This window comes from Moschus berezovskii, chromosome 2 (assembly GCF_049115385.1).
Source record: "Moschus berezovskii isolate FMDL1 chromosome 2, NW_MosBer_1.0, whole genome shotgun sequence".
Taxonomy (NCBI): domain Eukaryota; kingdom Metazoa; phylum Chordata; class Mammalia; order Artiodactyla; family Moschidae; genus Moschus; species Moschus berezovskii.
Genome location: NC_142461.1, coordinates 34,287,398 through 34,305,693, shown reverse-complemented (window position 1 = coordinate 34,305,693; position 18,296 = coordinate 34,287,398). Strand labels below are relative to the sequence as shown.

The 18,296-nt window shown below is 38.9% G+C and overlaps 1 protein-coding gene across 2 annotated transcripts in view; it reads left to right on the top strand.

Moving 5' to 3' along the window:
* The window catches only part of SPAG16 (sperm associated antigen 16), a 1,112,034-nt gene that overhangs the window by 731,276 nt on the left and 362,462 nt on the right, over window positions 1-18,296 (top strand). The window lies entirely within an intron of this gene.

Here is an 18,296-nt window from a genome sequence, read left to right as displayed (position 1 = left end):
ATTTAAATACAGAGTCACACATATATATTCAATCTTAAATGAATGGAAATAGTGTTATGGATAATCCAAAAATGATTTTCATTTCTATTTAAATTCAGAATGCCTTGCCTGATTTTTAAGGCATATTTATCTTCTTGATTAGAGTTTGTTTTGCACAGTATTAAAATTAGACACATACCTGATCTTGAAGAATCATATCTACAATATATGTATAACAGAAGCTATCTGGGGATTAAGTATTTTATACCAATATTCATCCAAAAAGATCAACAACATACTGATAAAGAATTAGCTGTAAATTAAAATCAATCACTAAAATAAGGACATAGCTGAGAGTTAAATAAAATTAAGAAATTAACCTAAAGTGAAAATTAGTATATCTCCATGAATGTTAAAGCTTCTTAGTTTTCTTCCACTCTGTGTGTGTGTGTGTATGTGTATGTTTTGAGAAAGACCAAATATTATACTAAAGAGATCACAGGCTTCGGATTCTGGCCAACAAGTATTCAAATACTGACTCTGTTACTTTTAAGTTGTATTAGGAAATTACTTGGCCTCTTGTAGTTCTTGTACAGTATTCTTGGACTATGATTTTGTGAATTCAACCACAATGGCATGTAAATTAATAGTTTGCTTTTAGTCAAGCAAGGTCAATAAGTAGACAGAGGTCAGTTCATGAGTTAGAGGTTTGTGTTGAAGAAGATGAATTCAGTTTGGAAATGGTCAGTGTAAGGGAACCATCCAATTGTATAATAATCAACTGCAAGTTTAATTTAGAGAGATCTGAGCTGGAGATGTAAATCAGAGTCATTATATATTTTGGCAAAGGAAACTGTGGGCATGAACCAAGACCCCTGGGATGAGGGTAGAGTACTACAAGGAAGAGAACCTAAACTCTAGAAACAAAGAATATTTAAGGGAGGCCAAGAAGATATTGGGCTTCCCAAGTGGCACTAGTGGTAAAGAACCCACCTGATAATTCAGGAGACACAAGAGACATGGGTTTCATTCATGGATCAGGAAGATCCCCTGGAGGAGGAAACAGCAAATCATTTCAATGTTCTTGCTTGGAGAATCCCAAAGACATAGGATCCTGGAGGGTTATGGTCAACAGGGTCGCAGAGAGTTGGATACTACTGAGGTGAGAAACCCTTAGAAGAAATCCTGAGAAGAAGAATCACTTAGAAGAAATGGAATAGTCTTAATAATCAACAAAAGTGTCCAAAATACAGTACTTGGGTGCAATATCAAAAAAAACCAGAATGATCGCTGTTGATTTCCAAGGCACCATTCAGTATCACAGTAATCCAAATCCATGCACCAACCACTAATGCCAAAGAAGCTGAAGCTGAACGGTTTTATGAAGACCTACAAGACTTTCTAGAACTAACACTAAAAAAAAGGTGTGCTTTTCATCATAGGGGACTGGAATGCAGAAATAGGAAGTCAAGAGATACCTGAGTAACAGGCAAGTTTGCCCCTGGAGTACAAAATGAAACAGGGCTAAAACTAACAGAATTTTGCCATGAGAACGCACTGGTCATAGCAAACACCCTCTTCCAACACAAAGACGACTCTACACATGGACCTCACCAGATGGTCAATACTGAAATAAGATTGATTATATTCTTTGGAACCGAAGATGGAGGAGCTCTATCCAGTCAGCAGAAACAAGACTGGGAGATGAGTGGCTCAGATCATGAACTCTTTATTGCCAAATTCAGACTTAAATTGAAGGAAGTAGGGAAAAAACTAGACCATTCATGTATGACCTAAATCAAACCCCTTAAGATTATACACTGGAAGTGACAGATTCAAGAGATTAGATCTGATAGAGTGCCTGAAGAACTATGAAAGAACGTTTGTGACATTGTACAAGAGGCAGTGATCAAGACCATCCCCAAGAAAAAGAAATGCAAAAAGGTAAAATGGTTGTCTGAAGAGGTCTTACAAATAGCTGTGAAAAAAAAAGAAGTAAAAGGCAAAGAAGAAAATGAAAGATATACCCATCTAACTGCAGAGTCCCAAAGAATAGGAGAGATAAGAAAGCCTTCCTAAGTGATCAGTGCAAAGAAACAGAGGAAAACAATAGAATCGGAAAGACTAGACATTTCTTCAAGAAAATTAGAGATACCAAGGGAACATTTCATGCAAGGATGGGCACAATAAAAGACAGAAACAGTATGGACCTAATGGAAGCAGACGATATTAAGAAGAGGTATCAAGAATACACAGAAGAACTATACAAAAAAGATCTTCATGACCCAGATAACAATGATGGTGTTATCATGCACCTAGAGCCAGACATCCTGTAATGTGATGTCAACTACGCCTTAGGAAGCATCACTACCAACAAAGCTAGTGGAGGTGATGGAATTCCAGTTGAGCTATTTCAAATCTTAAGAGATGATGCTGTGAGAGTGCTGTATTCAATATGCCAGCAAATTTGGAAACCTCAGCAGTGGCCACTGGACTGGAAAAGGTCAATTTTCTTTCCAATCCCAAAGAAAGACAACGCCAAAGAATATTCAAACTACCACACAATTGCACTCATCTCATATGCTAGCAAAGTAATGCTCAAAATTCTCCAAGCCAGGCTTCAACAGTATGTGAACAGAGAACTTCCAGATATTCAAGCTGGATTTAGAAAAGGCAGCAGAACCAGAGATCAAATTGTCCACATATGTTGGATCATCAAAAAAACAAGACAGTTTCAGAAAAACATCTTCTTCTGCTTTATTGACTATGCCAAAGCCTTTGACTGTGTGGCTCACAACAAACTGTGGAAAATTCTGAAAGAGATGGGACTACCATCTCTTGAGAAACCTTACCTGCCTCCTGAGAAATCTGTATGCAGGTCAAGAAGCAACAGTTAGAACTGGACATGGAACAACGGACAGTTCCAGGTTGGGAAAGGAGTACGCCAAGGCTGTATATCGTCACCCTCCTTATTTAACTTATATGCAGAGTACATGATTTTGAAATACCTGGCTGGATGAAGCACAAGCTGGAATCAAGATTGCCGGGAGAAATATCAGTAACCTCAGATAGGCAGATGATACCACCCTGATAGCAGAAAATGAAGAAGAATTAAAGATCTTCTTGATGAAAGTGAAAGAGGACAGTGAAAAAGCTGGCTTAAAACTCAACATTCAGTAAACTAAGATCATGGCATCTGATCCCATCACTTCATGGCAAATAGATGAGGAAACAGTGGAAACAGTGACAGAGTTTATTTTCTTGGGCTCCAAAATCACTGAAGATGGTGACTGCAGCCATGACATTAAAAGACGCTTGCTCCTTGGAAGAAAAGCTATGATCAACCTAGACAGCATATTTAAAAAATAGAGACATTACTTTGCCAAGAAACATCCATCTAGTCAAAGCTATGGTTTTTCCAGTAGTCATGTATGGATGTGAGATTTGGACTATAAAGAGAGTTGAGTGCTGAAGAATTGATGCTTTTGAACTGTGGTGTTGGAGAAGACTCTTGAGAGAGAGTCCCTTGGACTGCAAGGAGATCCAACCAGTCCATCTTAAAGGAAATCAGTTCTGAATATTCATTGGAAGGACTGATGCTGAAGCTGAAACCCCGTGATGTGAAGAACTGACTCACTAGAAAAGACCCTGATGCTGGGAAAGATTGACAATGGGAGGAGAAGGGGATGGCAGAGAATGGGATGGTTGGATGGCATCACTGACTTGATGTACATGTTTGAGCAAGCTCTGGGAGTTGGTGATGGACAGGGAAGCCTGGTGCGCTACATTCCATGGGGTTGCAAAGAATTGGACATGATGGAGTGACTGAACTGAATTGAACTTAAGTGACTTAGCATGCATGCAAGGGGATATTTGTTTTTGTGTCTTATGATCTGCTGGAATAGATAGACCATCCATACCATTTGACCCCACATAAACAGAAACAAAACTGAGCAAGTAGAGAAACATTACTTAATGAACGTAAGAAGTCACAGAAGTCTCTGGGTAGCTAAAGGCAAGAGAATAACTATACCTTGAAAGCAACTGGTACCAGGAATAAGAAGCTGTCAAGACCCCTGAGAGTCTGCCCTCTCACTCCTGCCTCTGCTTATACTTGCATGCATTCCTTACTCTGAACTCAAGCAAAATTAAAAAAATGTTTACACAATAGATTCTGAGTTTTATCTCATTCATCCAAGAAACTAGTTAGCACCCCGAAAGTGGAATTGAAGTCCTTATTCTGAATTTTGGAAATGGAATTGTTTCAGGCACTCATCCTGTACATCTTCACTGACTGCCCAGGACTAAAACCAGTCAGACCACACCCGTGTGCCAGAGCCACCCAGTCACTCCTCCTGAGAGCACCGAGCTCTCCCCTCATCTGGGCTGCCCCATGCAGCCATGTGCCAAGAATTCTGACTCTGCTGATTACTTTCAGACTTAAATGAAACACCACACTGAAGGGTATGGAATTAAGTATACCATAGGACTTCCTAGGTGACACAGTGGTAAAGAACCCACCTGCCAATGCAGGAGACACAGACTCAGGTTTGATCCCTGAGTTGGGAAGATCCCTTGGAATAGAAAATGGCAACTCACTATAGTATTCTTGCCTGGAAAAATCTCATGGATGGACAAGCCTGGAGGGGTGCAGTTCATCGGACTGCAAACTCGGACATGACTGAGCACAGCACACACAGCAAGAAAGCTGCCAAAGTTCTTAGCTGGTACACCCCAGAAACATAAGGGTGTTTTATTTCCAAGAAGAAAAATTTAACTAAATCTCAGTACTTCCTCCCTCCTATGAATTATACAGTCATGGTTTTCCCAGCATCCTCTCCTCAGAAACCCTGTGGACTGAGGTGTGCAGCTGCTGAACAACTCATGGCTCTTGTATCGGAAACAATGAGGGATGCCTCATTTTCTATTTGGCCTGCCTCATCTTTCTCTCCTCACCTTAGTGGTCCTGGGTTTGCATCTCCCATATAAAGCATTAGCACTCAGTCGTGTCCGATTCTTTGCAACCCCGTGGATTGTAGCCCACCAGTCTTCTCTGTCCATGGAATTTTTCCAGGCAAGAATACTGGAGTGGGTTGCCATTTCCTGCTCCAGGGGATCTTCTTGACCAGGGATCTAATCACAGTTAAGAATAATGATAACCACAGCAAGATAGAAAACAATGTAGAAAAATAAATACTTCAAAATTAGATCTTTCAACCACTGAGGAAAAAAAAAAATCACTAAATTTTCTTTATATCCCACCTCACCATCAGAAGATACTATTTATCTTTCTCCCTTTCCCTTTAATGCATTTAGCAAACTGTATTAAGCATACATTATGTACCGTACCTTAGAAGGGCTGTAAATACTAACCAAATTATATATCACTGTCCTTGGCAATAGTTATTTCACAATCTGGTAAGGAAATCACTTTGTTTAAATAATTTGTTATGTCCTCAATTCATTATGCTTAAAATGCTAAATTTTGCTGTAAGTTTTAATACTCATAGCAATTCTTAAATGAGCCACATTAGAAAGTTAGAATTCCAGAATAGGAGTTAATGCAAAAACTTAATTATTATGTGTAAATTTTCTATAACACTTGGACAATATCTAGAACATCACTATCCCTGTTTAAATGTCAATGCTTAGGAAAAATTAGAAAAGCATTAAGCTTTCCACTGACTAGAGGAAAGACAGTGTAGGGTCTTAGGTAAGTCATATCAGATTGTAGATTCAGAAGAATCGAGGAGCTGAAGAGTATTGACTGATTTTTTTTAGTTCCAGCTCCAGGCCCAGATCTTCTGTTTCTGTTTTAGATAAGTAAAGAGAGTTTAGAAAAGAAACTCATTCTGACTAGTTGAAGCAGCTACTTTAGCCTCTAAATTGAAGCAGAGTGGTGTGGTTGAAGTAATATGGGCTTTGCAGTCAGTCAAACTGGATTTGAAATCTATTTTTAACACTCCTTTCTGTGTAAATGTAGGCAGTTTAGTTAACCTCTTGGTATCTGTATTTTCATTCTTAAAAGGGTGATAATATTTATGATAATACTTGTGAGAAATCAAGTACATCACTTAATATATGACACATATAGGGCACCTGACATATGGCAAACAAGAACCTATTGGCATCAGAATCATCTGAAGATTTGTAAACTACCAACAGGTGTCATAAGGGGACTTCTCAGGTAACACTAGTGGTAAAGAACCAGCTTGCCAATGCAGGAGACATAATGAATTGTAGGTTTGAGCCCTGATCTAGGAAGATTCCCTGGAGAAGGGAATGGCAACCCACTCCAGTATTCTTGCTTGGAGAATTCCATGGACAGAGGAGCCTGGCGGGCTACAGTCTATGGGGTCACAAAGAGTCAGACATCACTGAACAATTAACACACACACAGGTGTCATAAGAGATCCTAATCCCAGAACTTTCTCCAGGCAAGAATACTGGAGTGGGTGGCCATTTCCTTCTCCAGGGGATCTTCCCGACCCAGGGATCGAACCTAGGTCTCCCACATTGCAGGCAGACACTTTAACCTCTGAGCCACCAAGGAAGCCCCAGACTTTCTCAGTAAGTTTTCAAAAACTACTGAGACCTTTAAAACAATGCACCACATGAAAGATTTACAATTTTTATGAATATTCCAAGATAACAGTGTTATACTGATCCTCTTTATTGATCAAACTCAGGATGTTAGTGTTTTAGTCCAAACACAACTTCTTACCTAATTACTATTTTCCCTAATTACAGGTGAGGTTCTCTAAGCAGAATTATCTGGTTCTAAAACCAGACTCACCAAGAATACACATGCCCAGAATTCTGATTCAGTGGGTCTGGAATGATTACAAACAAGTTCCCAAATGATGCTGATGCACCCGGTCTGAGGACCACACTTTGAGAATTACTGTATGAGGAAATTTCCTCTTAGATACTTTTAAATTCAAGGCTATAAAGTAATATAAAATAAATGAGAACATGTTTTCTGTACATCAAATTTTAAATCATGTAAGGACATGTAGGTATTATTTAGAGTAACCAACTTTTTCCTTTCTCTGTCCCCTCACTGAAAACCACCATTCAACTGAGACCTCTTCAGAAGTGGGATCCTTCCATATGTAGGATTGCACCAAGGTACCAAACTGCATAGTTAATTAATTCTTCCATTAACTAAATTTTACCTGTCAACATACTCTCTATTGCAGGTTGAAATGTGTCTCCCAGAAATGATATGTTCAAGTCCTAACCCCCATACTTGTGAATGGCACTGGGTTGTAAATAGAGTCTTTTCAGATTTCACCAGTTAATATGATGTCATACTGGAGTACCATGGATCCTAATTCAGATAAGACTGGTGTTCTTATGAGAGAGGGAGCAGACAGATATGGAGGAAGTATGCCATGTGAAAGTGAAGGCAGGGATTGGAATACTGCAAGCCAAGGAGTGCCAAGAATGCCAGCTACCACCCTAAGTTAGGAGAGAGAGACATACAACAGGTTCATCCTCAGAGCCCTCAAGAGATGCCAAAACTCTTGACACCTTGATCTCAAACTTCTAGCCCCCATAACTGAGATAATGAATTTCTCTTGTTTTTTCATTTTTTTTTGTTTTTCATTTCTCTTGTTTTAAACCACCCAGTTGGTGGTACTTTGTTATGGCAGATCTGAGAAACCAAAAGGCCATCCTTACCCCGAGACCTACAAAGCTCTCAGCCTACCTCTCAAATTTGCTGCAAATTGCAACATTGTCAATGTCTTTTTCCCCCACTCATTTCATTTTCTCACCCTTGGTGGGGGACTGCATTGAAGGGAGAAAGGAGGAAGAGGGGGAGCAGGTGGGACCATCTCACTACAATCACTGGAACTCAAGAAAGCTGTACCACTGTGGAAATGAACTTCTGACCATTTCCCTCTGCCTCCACCTCAGGTTTCTCAAGCTCTGCGCTGTTTTAATTGTCCTTCACCTTCAACATCCTGGCTCAAGTATTTATTTCTGGCTCTGATCCTTGGCTTCTCTCCTCGCTGTTCTTGCCCCTTGCTCTTGGCTTTGATACCCCTGCCATGTCCTGCAGCTGGACCTCGTAAAACTTTCCACTTGCGCTTCATTTTAAATTTATCACAGCAATTTAACTGTTTGGTGAAGTGACTGTTAAATTGTTGTGAGTGGACTCAGGCATAGAGATCCACTCAACCTTGTTTTTCTAGAAATAAATGACTCTATAACAATCTCCTTTCATTAAAGAAAATGTCTCTGCACCTTGAAGACACCAGATCTTTTATATCCTTCTTAACTACTTTTTAACCTTCTCCAAGTCCTCTGACTTTGGGGATCCTAATGGATTCCTACTGCTTTACTTCTTGTGCCATTTTCAGACTGATTTCCACTGCCTCCACTCAGTAATCTCCTCTACTTTTGCTTTGTCTTCCTTGCCCTATCTGTCTTCAGTACTCCATTCCACACTTATCACTGTCTTAAATCTGTTTCACCCTGTTCTTCCTTTCATTCTTTCCTGACATAGAGATTCTCAATGCTAGCCATACATTAGAATCACCTAAGGAGCTTTAGAAGACTGAGATTCTAGCTTAATTGGAGAGGACTGAAGCATTAATATTTCTTAAAATCATTTTCCAGGTAATTCAACTCTTCATCCACTGTTGATAACCACTGGCTCAGCAGTTTCAACATCGGTGATCAAGACCTTCCTCATTTGCTAGCCTAACAGGTCCTCAGTTCCCATTCTTCACATTGTCATTTCCTTTCACTTTCACTCAGACGTACCTTACAACACATCATAACTTGAAATAACTCTACCATCTACCAGCATAATCTCAGACTCTGACATTGAACTAATTTCAACCTTTATCTCACCTTCTCCACTTCCAGTAAATAAGCTCTAAATTCTTATTATGACCCTGTATTGCTTCTTGACTTTTTCCAATTCATCATATCTGATGACTTTATTTACAGGTCTACACAGCCAGAAATGTGGTCAATAATTTCAGTAATGCTGCCATCTATTAGGAAGGAATGCTTTCACCACTTGTCCACAGAGGGAAAGGAACTTCTGCTTCTTAGAAGAATACTTGAAGCCTCTTCTCTAGAGACCTCCTAGACACACCCCCAAGGAAGATATGATTGATAAGCATCTGACCGGTGAGGATGGAGAAGGAATCTGTGCCTGTATGGCTCAATCTCTCTACTCCTCTGTTTAATTGAGGGTGCACAGTTGTTTCTTCTCTGTGAGGCAGAGAATAAGGACAGTTTTTCTTAGCTCCCCCAATAACTGTGTGGATAAGTTCAAATTCAGTGTAGGTACTATTTGGTTTAGTCACTAAGTCATGTCCGACTCTTGCAACCACATGGATTGTAGCCTGCCAGGCTCCTCTGTCCATGGGATTTTCCAGGTAGGAATACTGGAGTGGGTTGCCATTTCCTCCTCCAGAGGATCTTCCTGACCCAGGAATCAAACCCGGGTCTCCTGCATTGCAGGAGGATTCTTATTGGTTTCCAGTGTGGCTTCTTTATTTCAGCTAGAACAGTGACAAACAGGGATGCTCAATCCCTATCTATCAACAGACTCAACTAATTAACCTCCCTCATTCCTTTTGTTAAGCATCTGAACTGGGAACCATAAAATACGATTTCTGTTGCCAGCCACTCTTATTGTGCACATTGTTACACAAAAGTACAAAGTCCTACTTATTGCACCCACAGGAATTTACTTATAAACACAACTTGACCCTTATTTTTTGCATCATTTTGTTGTTACTCCTCACCTATGCTTAATATTTAGCTCCTTTCCATAGGAATCCCTATTCTACTAAAGCTCTAAATCCACCCCCTCCCAAACTTTTAGTGGATGAACTAAGCTCCTGCAGTTTTGAGGAGACCACACAACATTGACACTCTTCACATATCTTATCAGTACTTTAAAATTTATCTCCATCCATCTTCTCTTCTTAGGATTAACAATTCTTTTTTTCCTCGGTAACTTTTCACACCATTCTGTCTCTCCACTTTCTAAGACCTTATTCCATGAAGTCTTCTCAGTTGTTTGCATGTCTAACTTCTCACTTTCTGAGAAATAATTGATCTTTGCTCACCAACATGTACACAGCAAACAAAGCCATAAACTGAAAGCAAAATCTTCAATCCTATTAGTCTTTGAAATGACATTTTCCCCTCTCTTCAGCAAATAATTATTGAAAGAATATCTATATTTGCCAACTTCACTTTTCTGTCTCATACCTCACATTTTTATGCTCCCCTTAAATCAATGAAAATGCTTTATAATTCATCAAAAAATTATAAACATCAACAACATTTTGTTTAGTTATCACATTGCCTCTCTCTTCTTTTTATATTTTCCAATCAATCTATACACTAGATTTTAGCTCCTGATGGTAGGTAATAATATAAAACTATGGCCACTCCCTCAAATTCATGTTCATATTCATAAATGTTCACTGGGACCTAAACTCAACAGGTCTTTAGCCCAATGTCTCAGCTTATTCTTTATACCCTATTTCAGTAAATGGTAGCTTTACTTCCTAATGACTCAGGCTGGAAGAGTCAACGTCACTTCATGCATTCATGTATTAATTTTTCCATCATTCATTGTGTATCTGTTCCTTGCCAGGGAGTGCATTTATGTCCTGGGTTTACACAGGAAAATAAAACAATACCTTTCTTCAGTGATCTTATATTGTAATTGGGGAAGCAGACTGACAAGAAAACATAGTATGTGATAAGGTTAATCTAAAGGTTAGTAAAAAACCATTAGGACATCAGCAGAGAATGATTCATGTTGTGTGGGGGGAGTTAAAAAAAAGTGTTTCATGTGGAGTAGGTATTTCAGTTGAGTCTTTAATGAGCATTCAGTCATTTGTTAAATCCTGCAGATGTGCCCTTTCTATTGTCTGTTACATATTTTCCCACCATCTATATCCCACTTCCACCATTTAGGAATTTTCCTGACTCGGAAATTGAACCCGCGTCTCTAGTATCTCCTATATTGGCAGATGGGCTCTTTACCGCTGAACCATCTGGTAAGCCCTCTGACTCTAGACTCTACTCTAAAATGGGACTTGATTACACATTCAAAGAGAATAATTCTAATCATTTATTCACATGATCATAGACTTTATAGGAAATTCCACTACCATATTGAATGTAATTTCTTCACCATGACATTTAAATATTTCCTCAAAAACCTATCCATCTAATTATCTGCTAACCTGATGTGAAGAACTGACTCATTGGAAAAGACCCTAATACTGGGAAAGATTGAAGGCAGGAGGAGAAAGGGATGACAGAGGATGAAATGGTTGGATGGCATCACCAACTCCATGGACATGGGTTTGAGCAAGCTCTGGGAATTGGTGATGGACAGGGAAGACAGGCGTGCTGCAGTCCCTGGGGTCACAAAGAGCTGGACACAATTGTGACTCAACTGATGAAGCAGACATGTTCAGTATCACAGATAAGCAGCACTTTGCCTGATATTTATGTAATGACAGAAACTTTCTCTCCTCTATGCCTCTGTATTTCGTTTACCTTGAACATTATCTTTCTCTTGCTGCCTTTTGAAATACTGTTCATCCTTAAAATTTTAAAATACTCCTTCCAAGATTAATACTGGAACTCATTCCAAACTTGTGAAGTGATTGTCTCTTTTTGCTCTTGTGACACATTCTACATTTTTTCTTCTTTTGATGTGGCTTGAAAATGTATCTACCACAGACATGCCCCCATAGAGTATAAACTTTTGAGAATAACAATGCATTATTGTGTTGCATTTTCTTTCATTTCAACACAAAGCATTTGTTAATTGGGGCAGTTGCTTCCCACTTGATTTAAGAAGTCACAGTGTTTTACTTTGATTATCCTTCATAGTTCAAGACAGCTGTATGTTAAGTCATGATTTGTTGTGTGCAAACTTCAGAAAACTAAAATCTTGGCTACCGGTTCCATCACTTCGTGGCAAATAGATGGGGAAAAAGTGGCTGACTTTATTTTTCTGGGCTCCAAAATCACTGTGGATGCTGATTGCAGCCATGACATTAAAAGACGCTTACTCCTTGGAAGGAAAGTTATGACCAACCTAGACAGCATATTAAAAAGCAGAGACATTACTTTGCCAACAAACATCTGTCTAGTCAAGGCTATTGTTTTTCCAGTGGTATTGTATGGATGTGAGAGTTGGACTATAAAGAAAGCTGAGCACCAAAGAATTGATGCTTTTGAACTGTGGTGTTGGAGAAGACTCTTGAGAGTCCCTTGAACTGCAAGGAGATCCAACCCATCCATCCTAAAGGAGATCAGTCCTGGGTGTTCTTTGGAAGGACTGATGTTGAAGCTGAAACTCTATAACTCTGGCCAGCTGATGAGAAGAGCTGATCATCTGAAGAGACCCTGATGCTGGGAATGACTGAGGGTAGGAGAAGAAGAGGATGACAGAGGACGAGATGGTTGGATGGCATCATCGACTCAATGGATATGGGTTTGGGTGGGCTCCGGGAGTTGGTGATGGACAGGGAGGCCTGGTGTGCTGTGGTTCATGGGGTTGCAAAGAGTCAGACACGACTAAGCGACTGAACTGAACTGAACTTAAAGGAAGAAGTAAAGGCCCTAAAAACTATCCTCAGTTTTTTATGTGTTCCCCTACTCTACGCCAAAGCCTTTGACTGTATGGATCACAATAAACTGTGGAAAATTCTGAGAGATGGGAATACCAGACCACCTGACCTGCCTCTTGAGAAGTCTGTATGCAGGTCAGGAAGCAACAGTTAGAACTGGACATGGAACAACAGACTGGTTCCAAACAGGAAAAGGAGTACGTCAAGGTTGTATATTGTCACCCTGCTTATTTAACTTATGTGCAGAGTACATCATGAGGAACACTGGGCTGGAAGAAGCACAGGCTGGAATCAAGATTGCTGGGAGAAATATCAATAACCTCAGATATGCAGATGACACCACCCTTATGGCAGAAAGTGAAGAGGAACTAAAAAGCCTCTTGATAAAAGTGAAAGAGGAGAGTGAAAAGGTTGGCTTGAAGCTCAACATTCAGAAAACAAAGATCATGGTCTCTGGTCCCATCACTTCATGGGAAATAGATGGGGAAGCAGTGGAAACAGTGTCAGACTTTATTTTTTTGGGCTCCAAAATCACTGCAGATGCTGATTTCAGCCATGAAATTAAAAGACACTTACTCCTTGGAAGGAAAGTTATGACCAACCTTGATAGTATATTAAAAAACAGAGACATTACTTTGCCAACCAAGGTCTGTCTAGTCAAGGCTATGGTTTTTCCAGTGGTCACGTATGGATGTGAGAGTTGGACTGTGAAGAAAGCTGATCGCCGAAGAATTGATGCTTTTGAACTGTGGTGTTGGAGAAGACTCATGAGAGTCCCTTGGACTGCAAGGAGATCCAACCAGTCCATTCTAAAGGAGATCAATCCCGGGTGTTCATTGGAAGGACTGATGCTAAAGCTGAAACTCCAATACTTTGGCTACCTCATGCGACGAGTTGAGTCACTGTAAAAGACTCTGATGCTGGGAGGGATTGGGGGCGGGAGGAAAAGGGGACGACAGAGAATGAGGTGGCTGGATGGCATCACCGACTCGATGGACATGAGTTTGAGTGAACTGCGGGAGTTGGTGATGGACAGGGAGGCCTGGCGTGCTGTGATTCATGGGGTTGCAAAGAGTCAGACACGACTGAGTGACTGAACTGAACTGAACTGAAGTACTCTGCTGCTTCTTGAGGGCAAAAATCAACCAACAAACAAAAAGACATGCAACTAAACCAAACATGTGTCAAACTCAATGCTTAGAAAATGTCTTCAAACTTTATAGTCTAAGAAAAAAGCAAATTTAAATATTATTCCAAATAATTTGATTTAATTTTTTTTCTTTTTTTTTTTTCTTACCATTCAACTCATTGATATCAAGCAGTTAATATAAGATATTGAAAAAGTAAGGGTTTACCCAGACTGCAGTGTCCAGACACTCTTGTGGTTTTCCTGTTTTGACTGTATTAAATGATATCATAACAGCTTTACTCACTTCTATCCTGAGATGGCAGAGCCTTGGGTGCTTTTCTAACATATAAACTGAATTACATTCCTTGGTTCAGTGTGAAGTCTTATGACAAAATGATAATGATGATAAAGATTTAAATGCAGGTGTTATTTTCTTTCCTAATTTTATTTGAAGAAGCAATAAAATAATTTAGGGAAAATGTACAGACATACCAATAGAGACTAAAGAAAAATAAAACCTTATTATAAAAAAAGGTTATGGATCCTATTCCATTCTTACTGTTTCCTTCCTACTCAAGATAACAGTAAACTATTAACAGTTATTGCAAATGAATTATGAGATAATTTATTCCTGTGTTAATTCAGTCTTTTAGTAAATATTAAGTATTTATTAAATCTTAAGCAACTGTACAAGTTAATATAGATATACAGATAAAAATATATGCAACATTTCATGCAAGATATCACAGTGACAGTAAGTATAAATCATCAAAGAAAAGAGTAAAATAGAAATCTGGATACAGTGCATGAGGGGAAATTAGAAGTGAGTGTTTCAGAAAACCAGAGAGGGCTGGAGGAGAAGGGAGCCTCATTTCTGTTCAAAGCAGGAATTAACCAGGGAAGAAAAATAAAAAAGCTTCCAGTTACTAGTTTGAAAGCAAAAGTCAACCATTTCAACACGTGAAGTTTTGTGTGCCACTCAGATACTGAGTACAATGGGCCAAAACAATGTTGAGACAAATTTTGTCCCCCTTTTTTTTGAGGCTGAATAAAAATAAAATATACATGGAGGTAATGAATAGGAATAACAGCTATAAGATCCAGAAGAAGAATATCCCTTGGAAAATGGTTTTCTGCACAAATTTTAAAACTATGATTAAAAAACCAACATGGCATCATTGATAAAATCTAAGAGAGCATGATATTTACTACAAAAGAGCTAAGATATGAGGGAAATGAATGGAAAGAAAATCACAGTGTGAAAAGAAAGAGGAATTTTAAACTATATTGAAAGGAAATTATGCAATAGCAGAATCGATACCACAGAAAAGTAAACCAGTATGTGGAAGACAACTTTGAAAACCTCTTCCAAGGGAATGGCAGTGGAAGATGGAAGCCTGCATAGCATGCAAAGTCACAGAGGAACTGGAAAAATGATACAGAAGGCGATAGATCTGGAGGTCTGAAAACAGAGTCATCACATAGATAAGTAGCATTTCAAAAGAAACAGCCAGAACACAAGAAACCAAACTTATTTGCAGCCTTACTAAACATCTGTATATGCCGTTTGAAAGAGCTCTGCAGACTTCTGCAGATAAAGATGAAACACCACACCCAATTCTTTATTTTATAGATTTGAGTACCCCATCCCCAACACTCACAGCACTCAGTTGATTCTCCCCAGTAGGTACATTTTGGAAAGCTACTTTGATAGAAAGAATAAAGAAAAATCAACAAGTCTACAGGAATAAAGATATATTAACCATCAGTTCAGTCCAGTATAGTTCAGTCACTCAGTTATGTCTGAATCTTTGTGACCCTATGGACTGCAGCATGCCAGGCTTCCATGTCCATCACCAGCTCCTGGAGCTTACTCAGACTCATGTCCATCAAGTCAGTGATGCCATTCCAGCCATCTCTGCCGTCCCCTTCTCCTCCCGCCTTCAATCTTTCCCAAAATCAGGGTCTTTTCTAGTGAGTCAGTTCTTTGCATCACGTGGCTAAAGTATTGGAGTTTCAGCCTCAGCCTCAGTCTTTCCAATGATTATTCAGGACTGATTTCCTTTAGGATGGACTGGTTGGACCTCCTTGCAGTCCAAGGTAATCTCAAGAGTCTTCAACACCACAGTTCAGAAGCATCAGCTCTTTGGTACTCAGCTTTCTTTATAGTCCAACTCTCACATCCATATATGACTATTGGAAAAACCATAGCTTTGACTAGATGGAATTTTGTTGCAAAGTAATGTCTCTGCTTTTTAATATGCTGTCTAGGTTGATAATAGCTTTTCTTCCAAGGAGCAAGCATTTTTTAAATTTCATGGCTGCAGTCACCATCTGCAGTGATTTTTGAGCCCAAGAAAGTAAAGTCTGTCACTGTTTCCATTGTTTCCCCATCTATTTTCCATGAAGTGATGGGACAGGATACCATGATCTTAGTTTTCTGAATGTTGAGTTTTAAGCAAACTTTTTCACTCTCCTCTTTCACTTTCAAGAGGCTCTTTAGTTCTTCGGTTTCTGCCATAAGGGTGGTGTCATCTGTGTATCTGAGGTTATTGATATTTCTCCTGGCAATCTTGATTCTAGGTTGCGCTTCATCCAGCCAGGCATTTCACATGATGTACTCTGCATAGAAGTTAAATAAGCAGGGTGACAATATGCAGCCTTGATGTACTTCTTTCCTGATTTGGAACCAGTCTGTTGTTCCATGTCAATAGAAAGAACAAATAATTCATCTCTGCAACATGAAAGAGCCGAGTCCAACAAGGACAAATTTTTGTTTGTTTTGTTTTATTTTTATTTTTATTTATTTTTTTTTTAGTTTGGAACAAATGCATTTAATACTTTTTTTAGAAAATGGGCAAAACATATGATTTTTTGGTATTTCTAGCTATTCTCAGTTATTAGATTTCTTTTCTGCTTGTCCTTCAAACTTTTTGGTACATATAATTCATAATAATGACAAGTAAGCAATCAAATGTATACAATCATATTTTAACAGATTAAAGTTTGCTCTGAATAGAGAAATAAGCAAACGGCCATGAAAGTAAAAGGAAAACACTTAATAATTGTGAGTAAAAGAATCAGGAAAGACACTGTGGAGTAGCTGGCAATAGGAGGTATGTATTGATCACAATAAATTGAAGAAAATTCTTAAAGAGATGGGAATACCAGACTACCTTACCTCCCTCCTGAGAAACTTGTATGCAGGTCAAGAAGGAACAGTAGCCTTTGTTTTATTTTTAAAATTAATTTATTTTAATTGGAGACTAATTACTTTACAATATCGTAGTGGTTTTTGCCATACATGGACATGGATCAGCCATGGGTATACATGTGTTCCTCATCCTGAACCCCCCTCCCATCTCCCTCCCAATCCCATCCCCCAGGGTCATCCCAGTGCACCAGCTCTGAGCACCCTGTCTCATGCATCGAACCTGGACTGCTGATCTGTTTCACATATGATAATATACATGTTTCAATGCTATTTCAAATCATCCCACCCTCGCCTTCTCCCACAGAGTCCAAAAGTTTGTTCTTTACATCTGTGTCTCTTTTGGTGTCTCGCATATAGGGCCATTGTTACCATCTTTCTAAATTCCATATATATGCGTTATATACTGTATTGGTGTTTTTCTGACTTCACTCTGTATAATAGTTTCATCCACCTCATTAGAACTGATTCAAATGCATTCTTTTTAATAGCTGAGTAATATTCCATTGTGTGTATGTACCACAGCTTTCTTATCCATTCATCTACGGATGGACATCTAGATTGCTTCCATGTCCTGGCTATTGTAAACAGTGCTGAGATGAACATCGGGGTACACATGTCTCCTTCATTTCTGGTTTACTCAGTGTGTATGCCCAGCAGTGGGATTGCTGGGTCATATGGCAGTTCTATTTCCAGTTTTTTAAGGAATCTCCACACTGTTCTCCATAGTGGCTATACTAGTTTGCATTCCCACCAACAGTGTAAGAGGGTTCCCTTTTCTCCATACCCTCTTGAGCATTTATTGTTTGTAGACAACAAGGACAAATTTGAAATAAAAAATGTTATTGGTAATTTTATAACATAATATTGTCTTTTCTGTGTACAGGAACAAATTTGCAGTTGCGTACATTCTAGAGATGCTGGAAAACACACATATAATCTGCATAAACATAAATTGAAGGAAAGAGAATATCAATATATAAGGACTCAAACTGCCAAGTGTGTAATTCTGATGGTTTAAAATATTTTAAATGGAGAGAAAATCAACAAGGTAGCCTGTGTCTGGCGGAAGAGAATTCACTTAATATTTGTTTAAGGGATATATTTTCTAGTGAACTTATAAATTAGCAAAATTGAAACAAAAGTCAAAAGAATAAAACCACATCCTGAGAAGAACTAGAAACATTTGAAGAGCTCTAACCTCTAAAACAGGTGCTGAGACCAGATGGTTTTACCTATGAGTACTCTTACCCTTCAAGGGACAGATAATGCCAATGATATCCAAATTATTCTAGGATATTAAAAAATAGAAAAATACCCTTGTCGTTTTATAAAACTTGGC